Source organism: Dromaius novaehollandiae, chromosome 15 (assembly GCF_036370855.1).
Source record: "Dromaius novaehollandiae isolate bDroNov1 chromosome 15, bDroNov1.hap1, whole genome shotgun sequence".
Classification (NCBI taxonomy): domain Eukaryota; kingdom Metazoa; phylum Chordata; class Aves; order Casuariiformes; family Dromaiidae; genus Dromaius; species Dromaius novaehollandiae.
Genome location: NC_088112.1, coordinates 17,859,969 through 17,872,736, shown reverse-complemented (window position 1 = coordinate 17,872,736; position 12,768 = coordinate 17,859,969). Strand labels below are relative to the sequence as shown.

General features: G+C 47.5%; 1 protein-coding gene across 2 annotated transcripts in view; it reads right to left on the bottom strand.

Annotated features, from left to right (window-relative positions):
- The window catches only part of RASGEF1C (RasGEF domain family member 1C), a 95,105-nt gene that overhangs the window by 71,926 nt on the left and 10,411 nt on the right, over positions 1-12,768 (bottom strand). Inside the window, exon 1 of one of the 2 annotated variants that reach the window (XM_026101949.2) lies at positions 11,965-12,094. The exons of the other annotated variant lie outside the window; for it this stretch is intronic. The gene's annotated coding sequence lies outside the window, so the exon portion shown is untranslated. Of the gene's footprint in view, positions 1-11,964; positions 12,095-12,768 lie in introns of those variants that run through there. 2 annotated transcript variants of the gene reach the window in all.

Below are 12,768 nucleotides of genomic sequence, written 5' to 3'. Positions count from 1 at the left end.
AGTCCATCCCCCTTATCAGCACAGGATCATGTTAGAAACATCAGCCAGAGGCACCTGAAAGGCCCAAGAGACACTGCCCCAAACACCTTTCCCTCGGGAGGCAATGTAAGAACAAGATCTGCTAATGTGAAACAGTCAACACGCGCTGCTTTCTCTACAATTTTCATTTTGGTTCCTCTCTCCATCCCTCTGAGAAACCCTTGGCTCACTCCTGCCTTCAGTCCAGATGCACTTCTCCAAATGACATCAGTGAAAGCTCCCCAGGGTGCCCAGGCAGTGTGCAAACCGCACCTTGAACGCAACAAACATTGCGTTTCCAATTGTTATTCAGATGCTGGAAAAACATTTCTATGCACATGCTTGCTGGTTTTCCCAAGCCTTTGCAATAGATATAGAGGAAGCTCTACACTAAAGGAGGATTTCTGCAGTGACCATGACAATACATATGGGGAGCAGTTCTCCTTTTCCCTTTGAAAGGGAACTGCCTCCACTTCCCGCTCTGCTGTGTGGGACACACTGCTCCGACAGTCCTGTCCCGTCAGCGCCTTGCTCTTCCTTCTCCGGTCTGCCTTTGGGGATCTAAGGCAGGAGACAGTACCAGATTTGTACAGTATTTGTTTGCCCTCGCAAGGAAGGGCAGAGGAAGAACAGTCCAAGAATCAGGGGACCAGGCTGGGGTTTAGGGTACCAGCAGCCAACTCTGTGCTTTGCTTTAATCACAGAGAGGCCTCTAGACAAGTCCCATAATCTCACTGCCCCTCTGTTTCCCGTCTGCCAGAAGTGGATAACAGCATGTCTCTAACATGGGAGGATGCCTTGATAAATGTGCTAATTATCACCAGACACCCCTTCCAGCAAGGGAGAAAACAGAAGGCATCTATTCGCCTGAAAAACTTATAGCTATAAAACCACTGCTAGAAAATTCTGCAAGTCAAGACTCTGGAACCTGATTTAATTAAATCAATGGGAGTTATGTCATTAATTTATACGAAAGCTCAAACCTAACAGGAAATTGTTTATATTGACCAGCACACAAAATCCTTTCATATACTCACTGGCTGCGGAGAGAAAATGCATTTTTATTACTCCTAGCACTGCAGAAGCCTGACGTCAAGCTGCCCAGCGGTACTTCCACTATCGAACAGCCCACGCAACCCAGCTGCACCTACGTTGCTCCATTTGTCATCTCAAAGGACCACTTGTTCCTCAGAACCCAGATCAGCTTACACAACGCAGTTGTCATGCATCTTCTCAGTCCCGGTCGTTTCAAGCACTTCACACATTCCTCTCTACATGCACTCAAAAAATCGGTTGCCATATGACTTTTTTAAAGGGATCTCATCAAAACATCACCATTAAAGGTATTCTCAAGACAGAACCTCAGATTTCTTGTGCTATTTACTGAAATACCCATACACACAGCCTTATACAGTAGGCTTTTCTTTTCACAATATATCAGTGATATATTTGGACATGGCTTGAAAAGGAGAAGAATCACGCTAGCAGGAGAGGTGAGAGAGACAACAACATTAAAACAAACTTCATGCACATAAAAGCCTACAAAAATTAAAGCCTGGTTATCACTAATAGCAGCTATTACAAAGTGGTTTAAAGTAGTTTGGAAATACAGTTCCAGTGGTTGTCTGAACACAGCTTTAATACAGAAACACTCAACAGGCTATTTATATTCCCTGGGGAAAAGTTTCACCTACCCGAGCACAAAAGGCCAGACTCTATTCTCAGCGAAAAGCACAGATTTTGAGCAACTTGAATGGACACGAATGAGTCACTAGATTTATCTCACTTTAACAGATTTCAGAAAATTTACAGAAGGAATACTCAAGTTCTCCCAGTCTCTGAGATGCTCAAACCCCTGCTAGATCTGCTGTTGCGTAGATAGCATTTGCTGATTTATTGACTGCAAAATGCTTTGGATCAAGCCTTAGTGTTTGCTAACATCTCTGCTGAAATTGGCCTTTAATGGTCCAGTGCAACTTCCATTAACAAGAAAGGATAGATTCCTATTTTCTTTAATGGAAGTTGAATGAAGTTGTAGCTGTTAGCGTCTGATCAGAAAAAATATAACATCCAGACCAATTAATCTTACTGATTGCATCTTCTCTGTTACGAAAATTCCAAATCTAAGGCTACAACAGTGAATTTTATACTGCTGCTTCCAAATCAAAAAAGGTGGCGAGAAGTAGAAACCCACTTCTCATTCATTTGGGTGCAATTCAGAAGTAACCCTGGTGAAGTCAGAGCAGCTCCAGAGACATAAAGCAACCGGGGAATCCAACCCGCTATTCACATCACATATTTCATGCTTCCATTTCACAGTAATATACTAAGTTAACCTGCTTATTAGATGGGCACATTCTCCTAACCGCTGCACAGATTTGTGTTTTATGTCGGGTTTGCCATCAGTACAGACGGCCCTTTAATCATAATACCGCTGTCATTTGTGGTTCCGCTTCGGAAGTTACTTGCTTTAATTCACAAACTGGACAGCTGTTAACAACCCTGTCATACCCCAGAAAGGGAGGCACACGAGTACAGCCACGAGAGAGACTTTGTCGTAACAATCCCCATTTATATAAACCTCTGTTAGACATTTTCCTAACAATCTCTACTCTTCGGTATCTGTTAGTCTGCATGAAACTGTGGCATGTCCTTCTGAACCCCACAGCACACCAATTTACAATTAATGTTCTTCCTGAAATGGCCTAATAACAACTAACAGCTGTGCCAAAAAGAACAAAAATGTTTGTTGTGCAGAAGGATTTCTACGGAATGGAAAAAAAACCCAAGTTCTTTTCATTAGTGGGATCACTAATGGCTGCACACTTGTCATGTGATCAAATTATTTTTGAGAAGTGCTTAGCATCTATTAACAAAGTTATCCTAGAAAACAAAAACAAACCCAGAAAGGGCAATTTCAAGATGCACACTGCGGCATGGCAGCTTATGAATGAAATGCTCCGTAGGTGTTTGGCTGCGTTTCTAATTTATCAAGCAGTGGTAGAAATAAGACGCCTGCACATGACAAGCTGCCATTCTCCTAGTTGTGTACGCTTCTTAATGGTATCTTCCAACAGATCTTAGCTAGTCTCCTGACCAACTTCTCATCCAAGAGAGAAACAACAGGACCCAACAGGATCTCTCTAGCATCTGATGAAGTGCACTGACTCTGCCTTTATAAAGTTTGTATTGTGGGTGTTTTAAAGCAAGAACACAGAGAACAGCTGAAATGCTGTTTAGCACATGCATACACTGGGAACAAAAGAACAAATCCTGAGGCGCACAATGAGGATGCAAGGCCCATGCTGGTGATTTCCAGGGGGGCAAACAGGAGAAGTCTTTCCTCCAGGCCTTGGCGTGGCAGCGCAGACCTTGTCCTCCAGTGGGATGCAGAGATGGGCGGCAGGATTCGCCCAGCTGCCCTCACTCTCCATCTCCTCTCCGTGGAGAGGCAGAAAGGTGCTGGGGACATTGCTTCTTAGGAGAGACAAACATCGAGGCCCATTGCCTAGCTTTTGCCTCTCCCACGTGTGCACAAGGCAGGAGCGGTTCAGCTAGGTTTAAGGCCTCCCACATGTGCTGAAAGAAAAGGGTGGCACCTTACCTCGCTCTACTCTGAATCCTGCTTTCAACCTGCATCCCAAACTTACATAAAATCACTGTGAATCTCAGAGGGAGATGTCCACATCTGATAGAACATGGAGGACCAAAAAGCCAAGTACTCCATGGGTCAGTAAGAAAAAAATCCCATCCCCAAATAGCTAGCAGCCCATGGCCTTAATCTGCAAATGCTTACGCTCAGATATTGTGCCTACCTACTTCCGAAGGACTGCTTATATGCCCCAAATTATTCAGGTATTTAGAACACCTGCAAGATCACAGGTTTAATATACTTGTCAATTTGTCCTAACAATGTATTTTAAAGAGGGGAAAGCGAACAGCACTCGAGCCCTGAGCTTTCAAACCTTGCTTACTTCCTGACTTGGCTGCACTTTGTTGCAATTGAGACAGTGACCAGATTTTAAAAGCGAGACACACCTGACTTTGTTTTGGTGTGGTTTTGTTTGTTTTAACTTCAGCACAGAACTATCCGACTCTGGCGGATCAGGTCTCTGTGGTCACGTGCCATGACAAAGAGGAATGAGTCAATGAGTCAAGAAGCTCAGTTAAACATCCTGTCTTTTACTTTGTTTTGTTGTTGTTACTATCTGCTAATAGCTATTTTTTTTTAATCCCTGATCTTTGAGGAAAATGAAGAGAATACCACTGGCTTCTATAGCCCAGGCAACAGCAAAAGATGTTGTGTAAAAGCTCCTTTAGCATCTCCAACTATTAGAATCACGGGACTTGCAGCAGCTCCAGCATTTTGGGTAGCAGAAAGGGAAACAGGAACAAGCCACTACCGTAGCAAAAAAGCAGAGCGTACTATTAGCGGATAGCCTACACAAAGGTACTGGAGGCTTCACACCCCGAACACCAGGGACTCTGCATTCTGAAGACATGAAAGCCTGACCCATGGATGTAGCAACTGCAGAGTCAGCTGCTTTGGAGCATAACGCCAAAGTCAACCAACTACACGCTCAGCTTCAAGCAAGCCCCATGCTCAGGGAGAAATCTCTAGGTGCAGTTTTGAGCACATAACTGAATCCTATGAAACTTGGTGAGACTTAGACTCTTCTTTACATACCAACCGGGAGCAGACTTGATTGAAGTGTGTACAGAAGTGCTTCACTGATTCAGGTCTCATGCAATGACAGGGTCATAGGATAATTCATGCAACATTTCCACACGCTCTTGATCTTTCAAACTGAATTTCTCTAATGGATCCACTGTTTGCAGCTGCATCTGTAACCTCAGTACATTATTTCATACTGTGTCATCCTCATGATCAAATCATAGGTGACCCATATAACTGTAACCTCAGATTCTCTTCTCTGCCTGTGGATAAGGGAGCTCTGCAGAGCTTCAGATCCACAAACAAGACAACAGGTTTGAATGAAGGGACTGAAAAGACCAGAAGATCTCAACAGTTGTCTTTACTCTCCACAAACGCACTAAGCACACATAGCATCTTGCTTGTATTTTCTTTTCTGCCCAGCAAAAGTCCGCTGAGAGCAATCCAAGGACTGCCACCGAGACAAGGGAGCTTTGATGCTTTCAGAGGGCATCTTCTTCAGCACCCGCAAGGAACACAGGGGAGCAGCCAACACAGCAGAACAAGGGGTTGTGCGAAGATGCTCTTTGCCTGAAGTCTGACCTCCTGCCCAACAGAAGAACTTCTATATCCCTCCATATTCCTCATTCCTACACTCTCCGGGGGGCAGGAGCTCAGGAGAAAGCATCGGGTCTTTTTGCCTGCAGCAATGTGGAACGTTATAGCTTCTTGCACTTGTGGCTTTCTCTTGCATCTGCTTTGATTTGTAGAAGATAAATTCTCTGGAACGCGAGCCGCAAGCCACAGTGCCCAGACTGCGCATGCTATATAATGTTTATACACATGCACTGAAACAGAATATAGGTCCATGTCCTAAATCACTGTAATCAGGAAATGAGCCATGAAATGTGTAAATGATGGCACATTAATAGTCTGTTTTATAGCTTAAACTAGCATCATTGGAATTTCACAGCCAGAGACTTTTAAATAGGTCAAAAATGCAGTAATCACACTTAATGATCACACTCCAATATGCACTGCATCAGAGCTAGGAGCAAGGGAACATGATCAGCATGGATATGAACTACTGGCACATCCAAAAAAGCATTTCGTGAATCCCAAGTAACATTTATACCAAGAGAAAAACACGTAACGCAGGCCAAAGGCTTTTTTTTTTTTGCTTTTGGTCCTGCTCTATGGGGAGAAGCTGTGAGATTTCATATGAGCATGTAGATCAAATGCTATATTTATGTACCTTCCTTTTCGATGGCACTGAGGATAAGCAAAGGCTCCAGATTTGACCTTTTACAACTAATCAGCATTTTGTGGTGAAAAGAAAACCTTTTCCAATAAGGAACATTTTATTATTAGACTTGTCCATGCACATTTCATCTGAGGTACACAGCGTTAAACCACATTCCTCGATATCTGCATTTTGAATTCTTTCAAAGGAAAGACCAAGAATCCACAGACCAACCACAATAATCATCTAGACTCCAAACCAGAGAAACACTTCAAAGTTTTTCTAAATTTAGATACAGGCTTATGTTCCCTTTAGGCCAATTGGGCTTTACGTACAATAAACAAAGACATAGAGAAATGGTACAAAGAATCAGAATTTCAGTGAAACAGACAGTATCTGCTAATTAATCTTGTCAAGCTGCTCAGACATAACGAGAAAGGTCAACCAAGAAAAAAAAAATCAGCTATATTCTCTGTATCAAACAGGGAAACAAAGTCAATGTTTGCCTACTGTGAAAATACAAAGTCGGCAGGGGAGACCCTTCGGAAGCTATACAGGAAAGCTACAGAGATTTTTTTTTTTCCCCTCCAGTCAAAATTGGCTTCTGCTCCTAAAAAACAAAGTAAAGCAAAAGATGAAAGGGCTTCTTTTCTGAAGCCAAAGATGAAGAATACAAAGAATATTAATGACTAACAAGTCTGTCCATAAATGCCATGAGCTTAGCTGTAGTAGGGACAAAAAAGGAGGAACAGCAGTGCTAATAACTAATCCAGTTTCTGATCTAACAAGCAATGATGAAGGCTGATTGGGTCCACTTTGTGGAAGGGAGGGTGAGCTTCGGAGAATACGGGCTCCCTAGGGAGGATAAAAGGAAAGAGGGAAGATGCCATTATATACGTGAAAGCTCAGGATGATTGCGGTTTATTCACAAAGCAGGTAGGAAAAGTAAATTCAAAATCAGAGCTCGTCTGCTTCTTTCACACGTGTTTGTGCACACGGGTATGCGAGATGTCTATCTTGCGGGAAATGCCAGAATTTGGAAGTAATTTTGCTTTTATAACAGAAGTTACATCTAACTGAATTTTTGTGGAATGAAATTTTATTAAAAAAAACACACCCCAACATTTCAAAGCTATCACTTTCCTTCTACGGTACTTCCTAGGCATAGGAACGACAAGACACTGGATTTTGATGAATCCGCATTTCCCAAAGGAAAACTTCAACACACATATAGGCTTGCTTTCGTCGCCGTTATCGACTCTAACACAAAGGGAGGGAAGCCTGCCCGGGCCCCACAGCTTCCCGGGATGCCAGCATCCCCCGAGGGCCCACAAGCGCCTTGTTGACGAAAGGCGGGCAGGCGGCGGTGGCAGTGAGCCTCTCCCACCCGCGCTCCCGCGGACCGGCCGCACGCCGAGGTGCAAGGTTGGCACAGAGCGCCTTCTTCCACATTTGAAATGTATCCATTCCCTTTGGAGAAATTCTTGGAACTTCAGGAAAAGCAGCAAAACAAAAGTAGGCAGTGGGGGAAAAAACAAAAACAAAAACAGTCGGAGCCAGAAATGACATGAAGCTAACTCCAGATTTGGAAACAACCGATTTGTTTGCCAACTCTTCGGGCACACACACCTACTGCGTCTATTTTTATACTCACGGACTCAGCTTCTCTGCATTGTAAAGGTATCCTGAGTATTTTTAAACCAGCCAGAGAACAAAAATCATTGCAATTACAACAGAGAAGATGGAAAAATATCGCCCTTTCTCTAAGCTGTAACTGTTCAGGTAACGGGAGCCTTGTGACAGCAGCCCTTCCTCGCTCATGACATCCAGCAAGACTAAGAGCCAGGATGGAGACAAAGTCTTCTTGGACACTGTTCCCCTTCGCCAGCTGTTGCTTGCTCCTGCAGACAGACCATATTTTGGACTGGAGCCTGACACAGCAGATGATACCAGAAGTTTTGGGGTTAACTCAGAGGCTGGTGGATGGAGATCTGGGGAGCATGGCGGTGTTTCGCCAAGTGCTGCCAGAGAGCCATGCTGCTGTCCCTGCCTTACGGGGTGGCAGGTTCAGTGCCCAGCTTTGTCCATCACCTGCAGCGGTCTCAGGCAGATCAAACTCTCTCAACATCTCCTTCTGGAGAATGGGGATAACAACATGTCTCAGCAGTACCATGAAGGTTCGTTAATGTTTGTAAGCACTTTGAAGATAAAAAGCATGAAGACAGCAATTAGCAGAGGGATTTCTGGCATAGAGAGACATAAATCCAAAGCATTCATATCATATACTCTTTTAGATAAGCACAGAAGCAGATCAGTTCTCTGCATTTAGTGGTTGTGGGCTCCATCCTGCCAACACACCAAGCACTCAGCCTTTGATCCAAAAAAAAATGATTCCAGGGAGAACGTTCACATGTTTAATGTTAATCATCTGCTTAAATCCTCTGGATCTATAAAGAGAAAAGTGCTCCCCAGTTCCAACACAAACACAAATTCCCAGAGGTTATTTGTAGGACATGAGCAAACATTAAATCACCAGAGAAAGGCCTAGGCTACACACCTGCTAAGTTTCTGCAGCCCTAAAGAAACGCACAGGTGGGAAGAGTATCTGGAGCAAGTTTGCTTTGACAAAACATTTCCAGCATAGCCAGCACGATGCTGTTAAAAAGAAAACACCCCGAGGTATTGAACTACTGTTCCACATGCAGAAAGGGTCCTTGAGAAAGGAAAGGGGAAAAAAAAAGAATAAATGAATTTTACTGAGGAACTCACCACAAACATTTAAAGTTACCATTATGAATTCATTTGCAACTATTAATTCCTTAATTTGCTGTCCACTGGGAGAAAACAGGTCCTCCTCAGCAGCCTGGCACTGCCACCCGGACGGGGCAGCGGTGCACCTCACCAGCTCCACGTGCCTTGCAGCAGCCATCGTCAGCAGCCAGAAAGCATTTCCTAGCATCAGGGAACAACTTAAACACTAAGCCAAAAGCTTTACATCCCCCTCAAAGCCTTGTTCATTTTAAACACACTGCTGTTGTCTCATCATAGCTATCTGAAACATCTCACTCCTTTTTACATCCTGCTAAACTTCTGGCCCGGCTAATGCCTTGGGGCTGCAAGTTCCCTACAGCTGCTGGCCAGGGTGTCCAGCAGTCTCTCCTCTTCCATCAGCCCCACCTCAATCTACTCCCTGCAGGTGCATCCAGCCTACAGCCACTGCAGCAAAGAGATAACGTTGCTTTTGTACAGGTGGACTCAATATGGCAAGAGCAAATACCCGGGGCATTAGGGTGTACAGAGCAGAGGTATGCTGCTGCAGAGCAAGAAGTGCTTCAAGCTATGTCCATGACTGCAGAGTAGACATATCCCTGACCAGATCAGTATCTGTAGCATAAACAAATAATTGGCTTCCAGAGATAATTTTCAAAACTCCATTAAACAAGCATGTACAGTGTGAAAAGCCTTGGGCAATTAAAAGGACCACTATCCAGAGCGTGACTGCCGAAACCAATCTGTAAACATTACCCAGCCTACTCACAGCAACCTCACGCTTAGCCAGCGATGTGAAAAGGACAAATCACTCTTCCCAGTCTAAATCAGCCGAGATGCTAAATAAGGCTGCTAATTATTTCTAAGGTCTTAAAAAAAATCCTTTTAATATTATTGTCCCCAAATTTGATTAAATACCACTTTAAATCCTTTCAGCTAAACATCGTTAGGTAAAGTTGGTTTCACAGTATAATAGCAATGTTTTCTCCTCAACAGCTTTTTTGTGAAAAGTGCCATACTGTAACATTACGTACCACTTTTAAGTTAATAAACCGGAGGGGATTGTACCAGTCACATCTTATAAAGGGTTAAAAAGGCAATTATCTTCCCTGGCTGACTGAATCAGAACTATGTAAAACGCTATGCTTTACACCAGGCGGACGCATATGCCTATCCTCACCTGCCAGGAACCAAACACGATGAGGGGTGGAACGACACTGCCGGTAAGGCTGCAGGAAGCTCAAGGAAGTTAACAGAGCAGTAGAAATGTTGTTTTTATTTCTCCACCCCCTTTGCAAGAAACATTGCTGTCCCAAGCCTTATAGCTATTACAGAAGAAAAAGTACGCTACCGCTTCAACCCATCAGCATGAGTTGGCCAACCCCATTACTGGGGAAACCCTCTGGAGAGCGTTAACGAGGTGTCCCAGAAGACACCACCATGACTCTCTTCCCCATCGTTTTCCCAGGGGAAGAAGCACTGTCTCTCCATGTGGGCATGCCGTGAGGTGCACCGCCAAACCAAGCAACCTCAGAGCAGCTCTTTGACGTCCCCAGTGTCTTCAGCTAGTTCTGTGCCTCCGCTAGTGCCCTCCCAGCAGGACAGCTTGAGCAGACCTTCACTGCCAGAGACCTTCCCCTGGCTAGAGCTGCCCCTTGACTCGTTCATTGCTCTACCTTTTCTTTCTTGTAGTCTATAAAGAGCCAGTGGGTAACAAATGACTGCACTACCCATCCTCACCCCTTTACCCCATCCTTCCCCATGCTACCCAGGGCAGCCCACTCCTCCTATCCCAGTCCAACCCAGAGACCACTCCTCCTCCTCCTATCCCAGTCCAAACCAGAGAGCTCCAGCCCGTCTTGGAAAGCGGCACAGCAGCAAGGTGCACCTGCTAGTGCTGAAGCGGGAGCACGTGAGCCCGGTTATCGCACAACGGGAGCTGAACCCGTGGAAAGACCACTAGGACAGACCTTTTGTGCCAAACCAGCCTAAGAGCAACAATCTCATCCCAGTCAAATTTCTTTCTGGTCTAAGTCCAGAATAACTCCAGTGAAGTCAGTTACAGTGTGCAGTCACACATTTTGGCTCCAAATAGGGATCCTACAAAGCTACTAAAATGAAGACGGTTTCTTGATCTATGAAATACCTGCCCAGCAGATTTCTTCCACGAGACAAGTGTCAGCGTTTTAGGTTTTGGTCACAAAACCACCACCTCTGCTCTGCCCAGAAAGCACAGGGACAGAGAGCTACAGCCCTGCACCACAGCCGCTGTGTTAAACCAACATCGAGTCCAGAGACCACGGTTCAGATGCAAACGGCTCCTCCACCACGTTTCTCTTCCCCCCTTGTCTTTCGATTTTTCATGCCGTGCCAGGGCATTGCTGTGGGACCACTGCCCGGGGGGAGCACCCGCGTGAACTGTCACAGCACCCCAAGCTAGACGGTGTCACCCAGTAACACCAGCACTGCGTCCACCCCCGACAGGGTCCGTGCCGCCGCTCCGGCGTCCTGCTAATGAGGTGCCACGGCCACGCTCGTGCCGTACGCACATCTTTGACACAGCAGAGCACGACAGTTTCCGCAGAGCCGCAGAAACGCAGGGCATACAAATAAACCCCAATGCTAAAACCACTCCATTGTCCGCAGGAACGCGCACAGTGCACCTGTTACAGCCGAGGGCACCGCGCGCCTCGCAGCCGGCTACTTCGGCAGCTGACAAACCCGCCTGTCCTGGAGGACTGTTAAACGCCAGCAGGAAATACAGCACAGCAAAATTATTACAAGGAAAGAAATCATTACCAAATATACACAGATCTTTAAACGAAAGGTAGAGAAAACAATCCGCAAACTAACATTTTTCCTCCGAGCTTCTCCTACAGCAGCTGAGTCAGTTTAAATTAAATTTAGCGGAAAGGAGATAACTCCGAGGTTGACACCGGTCAAGTCTCGGCCCGAAAACAAGCGCTCGGAGGGGAGCGGCAGCCCCCAGCGCAGGGCTCACCCAGGGAGGGGGCGCGGCGCCGCAGCGGGGCTCCCCGCGGAGGGTCGGGTCGGGTCGGGTCTGGGGGCCGCTCCGCTCCGCTCCCCGCCGCAGGTGGCGACACGCGTGGGGCGGTCGTCGGTAAGTGGGGAGGGAAGGAAAACTAAAGCTAAAATAAAAATAAAAAAAGGAGTAAAGGAGCCGGGGGCGGGGGTGGGGGGGACGCAGCATCCGCGGCCGCGCGGGCCAGCCCGGAGGGACGGGACCCGCCGCGAAGGTCACGGCGGCGCCGGGACTCACCGAGCTACGCGCGGCTGCTGCCCCCGCTGCCGTCCATGGAGGGGGCGGCGGCGGGCCGGGAGCCCGCTGCGGGCGAGAGCCTGGCCGCGGCGCCCGGCGATCCGCGGCATCTGCCCGCCGCCGAGCAGGAGCGGCAGCAGCAGCAGGAGGAGGAGGAGAAGGAGGAGGAGGAGGGAGAGGAAGAGCCGCCCCGGCGCAGCCCGGCCGCAGAGCGCCGCCTGCCCGCCGCGCCCGGGATGGGAGCCGCTGCGGCGGCCGGGCGGGGCGGCCCCGCTCCCGGGGCAGGTGCAGCCGCCCGGGGCGGGGCAGGACGGGGCGGCCCCCTCCGCGCAGCCGGGCGCGGCCGCGCAGCTGCGGGCGCGGGGGGAGCCGCGGCGGCGCCCCGGGCTGCGGCGCGGAGCGAGGGCGGAGGGGGGGGGGAATGGAAGCGGCAGTGCATAATGTGGCCGGGCGTGAATCACCCTGCAAGGTTTCTTAATGAAGTGCAGCTGTTCCCTAATATAATTATATCTTCTCTTTCTGATAATTGGCTTTGGCAGTCGTGCTGATCGAAATCCCCCAGCGGGGCTCCTGTGCGGTCCCTGCCGCTCGCTCGGGGCAGTGGGAGAACCGGTGCATCCGACAGAAACGGCATCCAGACCCCATCTCCAGCTGGGCTGGGGACCCACGGTGCGTGGGAGAGGCCTGCCACGCGCCCAAGGCTGCAGCTCCTGCGAGCTTTGTATTTAGAGACCTGTGATTTCCACTGAAACTCTGCCTCGGGCTGAGACAGCTCACAATGAAAACAGGGGGCAATACCTATTT